Genomic DNA, 8,988 nt, shown 5'->3' on the forward strand with positions numbered 1-8,988 from the left:
AATGTTCTTTGTATTACTTTTCTGTTTTAAAGCCTGACATATTACATTTTTAAGTGACAAATATAAAAATTTTGCTAATAATTGAAAGGTGTGATTTTTCAGTATGAAATGCAGTATAGTAGATTATTTTACTAAGTCTAATTCTGGGGTTTCAGCTACAGAAAATGATTGGCAAGGTTTGGAAGAACATCGTCTATGAATAGTAGCACCAGAACAGGTACTATGGAAGATAAAAACCAATCATGAGAAGTAGTTTCTCATTATTTAGAGTCACAAAACACAGCACATGGAACAACAGTACATGGAGAGAATTTAAGACAAAAAAGTATGGGTGATTGATGTGTAGACAAGGCAAGGTGGCATATTAAGTATATAAAAATGTGCTGAAAATAAGAATGAGTAAGTCACAGGAAGAGCACATTTCTAAAGAATGGAGTAGTATTTTTTGGACCCAGTTTATGGAAATAAGAAACTCAGTTAACATCATTGAAGAAAAAGATTCATCATAACCATCATCTCGGACAGTTTCCATCCTCTGGCCAGGTGTGTATGGAGCATAGGCCTCTCCATCGTCTTCTGTCTTACCACCATCTCTCCGCCTTCACCTTTGTCCTGGATGCATTCCTCCACTCCTTTCAGTCATCTGTCTCTCGGTTTTCCTTTTGGTCTCTTTCCTTCCAGTTTCATTTCGTGTATCCTCCTGGGTATCCTCTTTTCCTCCATCCTCTTAACATGTCCATACCATCTCTGCCTTGATTTCTCTATCTCCTCCTGTAATGGCTCCACCTTCATTAACACTCTGATCCTCTCATTTCTTAAGCTGTCTATCTTTGTCACTCCAATGCTGTTTCTCAAGAATTTCATCTCACTAGCTTGTACTTTGCTTTTCTCTCTTCCTTTCATAACCCAGGTTTCTGATGCATATGTCAGGATCGGGACATAGTTTGACCGGTATATAACCTTTTTACTGATTTGGGGTACATCCTTGCTCCATATCAGGCTTCTGACACTCTTCTGAAATGCTGCTGCTTTTCTCCCCCACTCGTTTATTTCTCTGTCGTTTTTTCCATCTTCCTATATCAGGCTACCTAGGTACTTGAAACTCTCCACTCTCCTCAATCGTTCCCCACCAATTGTTATTCCAATTGTTCCTCACTCCTTCTTTCTTGTTGTGATAATCATCTCACTCTAACTTATGCTAAATTTCATCCCATATTAATCCCCAGATTCATACACATGGAAATTCAGAAGCACATGTAACTGCATGTAGACAAGGAGAAAAGAGACAAGACAGTCTTCTAGAAAATCCTGTAGTTGAACAGCATAAATACATTTTTGAAAGTAGAAGGGAAGTGTTTCGCACAGCTTATTTTGTAGCAAAAAAGTATCAAATCAAATTTAGACTTTCCCAAGCTTATGGATTTGCAAATTTAAAATGCTCTGGACATGCACAAAACACTTCGTAGTGAACTTAGTTGTACTAAAATGACAGACTGCATTGTGCACAGTATGAGGTAGAAGCTCTATTCATCCATAATATCAAAATATTCCAAGATATCTGTATCATTGTTTACTCTATGTCTGTACCTCACAGACAGTTTTAATAGTGTATTTAAGGTCAGAAATCTGTGATGGTAATGTAAATACCTTTTGTTTGGATATCATTGATGTGGTATCACATATTGATACCAGCTCAACAGAATGGCAAGTTTCTGTTCGACGATGATTGTGATAACTTTCAATCTCATACTTGGTGCATTTACATGTGCTATACTCATTGTCAATGAATCAATGATACATCTTTATGCCTTTCTTCCTACAATGTCTTTTCATCATCACTCGTCACCAATAAGAGTACTAATTATATAACAGTACAGTGTCACATTAGCGCAATGAATGGTGTACAAGAATGACTAAAAACTTAAAGTGGATTAGTTATATGACAATAACATGCTATGAAGTCTGTTCAAAAAATTATGGAACTTTGTCCATAAAATTTTTCTACACTTACCTTTCACTTATTATGCATGGTCTCCTTCGAAATACTCTCCTTCACGATTAATCCACCACTTCCAATGCTGTTTCCACTTTGAGAAGCAGTCTTGGTATGTCTCTTGTTGGATTACACAAAGCACTGTCTTGAGTTTTCTTTCATCTCGTCTATTATTGCAAATCTTCGTCCTTTCAACAACTTTGGAAATTTAAAAAAGTCTGCAGGAGCCAAGTCTGGAGAGTACAGAGAATGAGGTGTGAACTAATCCTTCAAAGAAAACTATCAGCACAGCTTTGACTTTTGACCTGACCTGACAAGCTCTTTTTTGTCTTGGAGAACCTTTCCTGACCCATTGTGAAGATTGAACCTTGGTCTCAACATCACAACTGTAGAACCATGTCTCATCGCTAGTTACGATTCTCTTAAGGAATATCTCATTCTCATTTGTGCCCTCGAAAAGCTCTTCACAGATTGTGCAGTGAAGGTCTCTCTTGTTTAGACTCATAAGCTGTGGGATGAACTTGGTGAAAACACGATGCCCTTCAGTTTTGTTGACATTCCTGACATGGGCATCATGGGTAGACATCAAAGGACATCCTGAATGAGGGTCCATCTGGCCATTTTTAAACCATGTGAACCAACCGTAACACCAAGCATGGCTTAAGCACTCTTCACTGTAGGCTTCCTGAATCATTTGGTGTGTATCTGTAAAGATTTTCTAGAGTTTCACACAAAATTTAATGCAGAGGCATTGCTCCTCCAACTCTGCCACCTCAAAATTCACAATTTGTGTGAACTCAATACAGCACTGAACAATAACTAACATACATACAACAATGAAACCTCTGGCATTTACACATTACACACAGGAATGTGCAGGGATGCCAGCTGCATTTCATTCCAACACACCATTGGTGTGAAATTATGAGTGTTCTGGAATTTTTTTGAGCAGACCTCACATTTACACAGAATATGTATATCTCAGATCTTACTGATGGACTAAATAGTGTATATAAGTTGAAGTATTGTATCAGTCTCACTCATTATAGGGAATACATACTATAACTCCACCTATAGATGACATACTTTTGAATAATAAATAGACTTACAGTATTTTATGATATTCAATGTACAGGTTAATTTATCAAATGTAAAGCCCCATTCATTATAAGAAATTATCTTTTCTGAATGCAGGTAATGAATTGCATTGTAGTAACCAGGTACAGTTTAGGCTATCCAACATCTCAACTGAGTTTTGTTTAGCTGTTTTCTTTTAATGCCTTGTATTAGGCAGTCTCAACAATATCTGGATTACAAGGGGGTATAGATTGTGACCCTCAGTTACAGATTAGACTGGCAATCATAGTTCTAATATATACCATCACATAGATGTACACAAAGTAGTATTTTCTTGTTTATAAAGTGCGAAGTGGCAATGTAGTGGCTAATTCAGGTTTTTACTCTTTAAGCAAGAGATAACAAATGTGAATAATGTTTCAATTACACAAACCATTAAACCACAAAGGACTAAGTTAAAAAAAAATTTATAATAAGATATGTCAAGTTGCAGACAGGCATGATTAAAAGACACATTCTGGCCCGAGGTGCTGGAGTTGGTCATGTGTGCATGAGATGTGCTTGGTTTTTGTGTGTGTGTGTGTGTTTTTCACTGATGAAGACTGTGGCTCAAAGCTGTATGTGAGTGTGTTTTAGTTGTGCCTGTCTTTCAAATTGATGTAATTATTCATTTAGTGCATACTATCCTAAGTCAGTAGGCTCATGGCGTGAGAATCATGAAGGTTTATGGAAACTTTGAAGAGCCAAATCATCTACTACTCTATTGCTGTCCATACCTAATACAGTGATTGCTACAAGTGTCATTATTCTGACTATAAGGAAATATTTCCTATTCATATGTGAGAACAGGCTCCTTTTAAAATCAGTAATTGTTGGAGTGCTGGGGAAACAATCATAACACCAAAAAATAATTAATTTTGAGTAATGAAATTTTGGAAATACATTTGCCTAGGTAACATAGTTAAGTGATTAACATAGCAAGATGACAGGTTGATGTAAGAGGGAGATAAGCCATTGCAAATGCAAACTGCTGGTACGTTAATAACAGATGTAACCACCAGAGTGCTGAATTCAAGCATGCAAACATGCATGAATTGTGTTGTACAGGTGCTGGATGTCAGTTTGTGGGATAGAATTCAACTCCTGTTGCACTTGGTCAGTCAATAAAAGGACAGTTAATGCTGTTCGTGGATTATGTCCCGTATGCACTCAATTGGAGATAGATACGGTGATCGAGCGGGCCAAGAGAATGTCAATACTCCGTAGAGCGTGTTGAGTTAGACAGGGGTATGAAGGTGAGGTTCATCCTGTTGGAAAACACTGCATGGAATGCTGTTCACAAATGGCAGCACAACATGTGAAATTGCCAGATTGATGATTGATGTACAAATTTGCAGTGAAGGTGCACGGAATAAACACAACAGTGCTCCTGCTATCATTTGAAATTGCACCCCAGACCATAACTTCACATGTAGATCCAGTGTGTCTAGCACACGGACAGGTTGGTTGCAGGCCCTCAACTGGTCTTCTAATCAACATATGGACATCAGTGGCACGGAGGCAGAACCATCTTTCATCAGAAAACGCAACAGACCTCCACCCAGCCCTCCAATGATATCTCACTTGACACCAATGAATTTGCAAACGGTGGTGGTTTGGGGTCAGTGGAATGCACACTACGGGGCAACTGGCTCGGAGCTGTCCTCGAAGTAAACAATTTGTAACTGTTCATTACGCCACTGGTGCCAACTACTGCTCAGATTGCTGCTGCAAATGCAGTATGCTCTGCCAGAGGCCTATGCTGAACACAATAGTCTTTTCCCTCTCAGTAGTGCCACATGACCATCCTGAGTCTGGTCTTCTTGCAATTACACATTCTTGCGACCACCACTGCCAGCAAACATGTATAGCAGCTACATTCCTGCAAAATCTTTCTGCAATATTGCAGAAGAAACATCCACCTTCTCATAGCCCTGTTAGACATCGTACAAACCATGTAAGGTACTGATAATGGTGTCTCTGTCACCTTAAAGGCATTCTCGACTAACATCAACTCAACACAACCAATTCAAAAGGTAACTAATGGTCACGACCATTACAGCATGTGTTTACAGCAGACCTGATTCACATCCTCATAGTGCTGCTATTAGCACCAGTCTAATGTAACTGTTGAGAAATTTGAATAGATGTAATCTTTCAGATGTGGAAAAACACCTGCCAACTTTTGTTTATGTCACGCAGCTCCTGGGTGTTGCCATTTTTTTCCATTAGTGTAGTAAGTGCAGAGGCAATCACAACATGGGAAGTTCATTCAATGAAGACTAAGAAAACTATATAATGTACCCAGTCATAATGTTATGCTCACAAAAGATAAAACACTTAAAAGGTTAACATGAAATACCATACAATGGACAGTTATGTTTTCACAGGTATAATGTATCGTAACTCAATTTGATGTTATATGGATGTTCAAAGTACACTCATGCTCATAAATTAAGGATAATTGCAGGATGTGGTGCCACACAATGTGGCACTACTAACATGGCCACATAGGTAACACACACAACACATATCTGTAAGTCCACAGTGACTAAGAAAACTATATAATGTACCCAGTCATAATGTTATGCTCACAAAAGATAAAACACTTAAAAGGTTAACATGAAATACCATACAATGGACAGTTGTGTTTTCACAGGTATAATGTATCGTAACTCAATTTGACGTTATATGGATGTTCAAAGTACACTCATGCTCATAAATTAAGGATAATTGCAGGATGTGTGCCACACAATGTGGCACTACTAACATGGGCACATAGGTAACACACACAACACATATCTGTAAGTCCACAGTATTGGTGATAAGTTGAGAAAACTGTCCCAAAACACATGTGCTACAAAACGCCACTGTTTCTTGTGCATGTACCCCCACATCAGTATGAGATATGATCACCACGCACACGTACACAGGCCGCACGACGGATTGGCGTACTCTGGATCAGGTGGTTGAGCAGCTGCTGGGGTATAGCCTCCCATTCTTGCACCAGTGCCTATCAGAGCTCCTGAAGTGTCCTAGGGGTCTGAAGACGTGCACGGATACGTCGACTGAGAGAAACCCAGATGTGTTCAATAGGGTTTAGGTCTGGAGACCAGGCAGGCCACTCCATTTGCCTGATATCTTCTGTTCCAAGGTACTCCTCCATGATGGCAGCTCGGTGGGGCCATGCATTATCATCCATCAGGATGAAGGTGGGACCCACTGCACCCCTGAAAAGGTGGACATACTGGTGCAAAATGACATCCCAATACACATGACCTGTTACAGTTTCTCTGTCAGAGACATGCAAGGGTGTATGTGCACCAATCATAATCCTACTGCACACCATCAAACCACGACCTCCATCAGGTCCCTTACAAGGAAATTTAGGGGATTGGTATCTGGTTCCTGGTTCATGCCAGATGAAAACCTGGCGAGAATCACTCGTCCATGAATATAACCTGAGATCACTGTTCCAATGACCATGTACTGTGTTCTTGACATCAGGCTTTATGGGCTCTCCTGTGACTAGGGGTGAGTGGAATGCACATTGCAGGTCTCCAAGTGAATAAACCATGTCTGTTCAGTTGTCTGTAGACTGTATGTCTGGAGACAACTGTTCCAGTGGCTGCGGTAATGTCCCGAGCAAGGCTACCTGCAGTACTCCGTGCCCATCTGCAGGCACTGATGGTGAGATATTGGTCTTCTTGTGGTGTTGTACGCTGTGGATGTGCCATACTGTAGCGTCTGGACACGTTTCCTGTCTGCTGGAATTGTTGCCATAGTCTTGAGATCACACTTTGTGGCACAAGGAGGGCCTGTGCAACGACCTACTGTGTTTGACCAGCCTCCAGTCGCCCTAGTATTCTACCCCTCATAACATCATCAATTTGTGTTCTTTGAGTCATTTTCAACACATAGTCACCACTATCATGTCTGAAAACATCTGCACACTTACTCGCTGCACCGTACTCTGACATGAACCAGCACACCTCCGTGTAAGTGTACTGCTGCCAACACCACTGTGCAACGAACGCAGGTCAAATGCACCACATGATCATACCCTGAGGTAATTTAAACCCAAAAACCGTCCACCAGTGTGTTGTTTCACCATTTATCAGCTTTATTCTTAATTTATGAGCATGAGTGTAGTTTGCCAGACACTAATGCAGAATTCTGTTCCCTACTACGTAACTGGTGCTGTAACAATTATCCTGAAACATTTATCTGTGTTTTACTTTCAGGTTTCTTGCTAATTCTGGAGTATTTCACACATTTCTAATAGGATAATGGCCAGTAGAAGATGTGTAAGTGCTGATAATATTGCCATGTTGCTTCTCAAAGACATTGAATATGAAGGAGAATTTAGTGATAAAAGATTGGGAAGAAATTTTTGCTTCATGTAATGATATAAATTCTATTGAATTAGAATCTACTGATGGAGTGGAAACTGAGACACAACCTGCAGCAAATACCTGGAAGGTTTATTATGATGGTAATGGTGATCTCATGATTTCCTTCTTCTGTCATGCAACAAGGTTACACCGTTCCTCATGGTATTGAACCAAACTCCAAATGTGAATATTTCCAACTTTTTTCCACTCACAATCTTAGTGATACTAGGAACACTACAAATATGTATGCTAAACAAAAGATACAGACACACACTTCATGTGGAACCCATAGATGGATGTTCCATTAGAAGAATCGAAGGCTTTCCTCGGTGTGGTATTGAACATGGCATTGAATTTGAAGGCAGAATTAGTTGACTATTTTACAGAAGACTGGCTGGAATGAACTTTATTTTCCAAAGATGTTCTCTTTCTCTCTCTCTCTCTCTCTCTCTCTCTCTCTCTCTCTCTCTCTCTTTTATGCTGCATTTAGTTCCACTTGTCACAACTCAGAGCGATCAACATATGAGAGGGAGCAAGATAGAGAACATTAGTGATGAGTATGTTGTCTGTAAATGCAAAGAACTTTGTGTACCTAAAATAATTATGTTTATTCTTACATTCCATATTATGCAGACAGCTACAGAAAGTTGAATAATTCTGACTGACATTTTGCAACCTGAATAGTGGTTCATTTGTCAAAGCAATTACTAGCTTCTGCAGGTGGTTCAGGATGTCACTTCATTACTGACAGATCCTACATTAGCCCTCAACTTGCTCACTAATTACACAAAATGGAATTTCATCAAACAGGTACCTTCTAGGAAAGATTTTCCATGTAATTTGAAGAAGATAAAACTTGCTGAATAAGAAGTATGTGACATTCAAAGATAGTGGCAATGTTGAGTACATTCTGTGGTCTTTGGACCCAATTGACCACTGTTCATAGGAGGAAAGAACCTGTGTAGTTCTTGGAACCCAATGTTGTTTTGGATTACACAAAGTTTTTGGGAGGAGTAGAGAGGGGTGATTAGTATTATGATTGCTACAGTTTTACAATACAAGTGGCAAAAAAAAAAAATATATACACTCCTGGAAATGGAAAAAAGAACACATTGACACCGGTGTGTCAGACCCACCATACTTGCTCCGGACACTGCGAGAGGGCTGTACAAGCAATGATCACACGCACGGCACAGCGGACACACCAGGAACCGCGGTGTTGGCCGTCGAATGGTGCTAACTGCGCAGCATTTGTGCACCGCTGCCGTCAGTGTCAGCCAGTTTGCCGTGGCATACGGAGCTCCATCGTAGTCTTTAACACTGGTAGCACGCCGCGACAGCGTGGACGTGAACCGTATGTGCAGTTGACGGACTTTGAGTGAGGGCGTATAGTGGGCATGCGGGAGGCCGGGTGGACGTACCGCCGAATTGCTCAACACGTGGGGTGTGAGGTCTCCACAGTACATCGATGTTCTCGCCAGTGGT

Source organism: Schistocerca americana, chromosome 1, assembly GCF_021461395.2.
Source record: "Schistocerca americana isolate TAMUIC-IGC-003095 chromosome 1, iqSchAmer2.1, whole genome shotgun sequence".
Classification (NCBI taxonomy): Eukaryota; Metazoa; Arthropoda; class Insecta; order Orthoptera; family Acrididae; genus Schistocerca; species Schistocerca americana.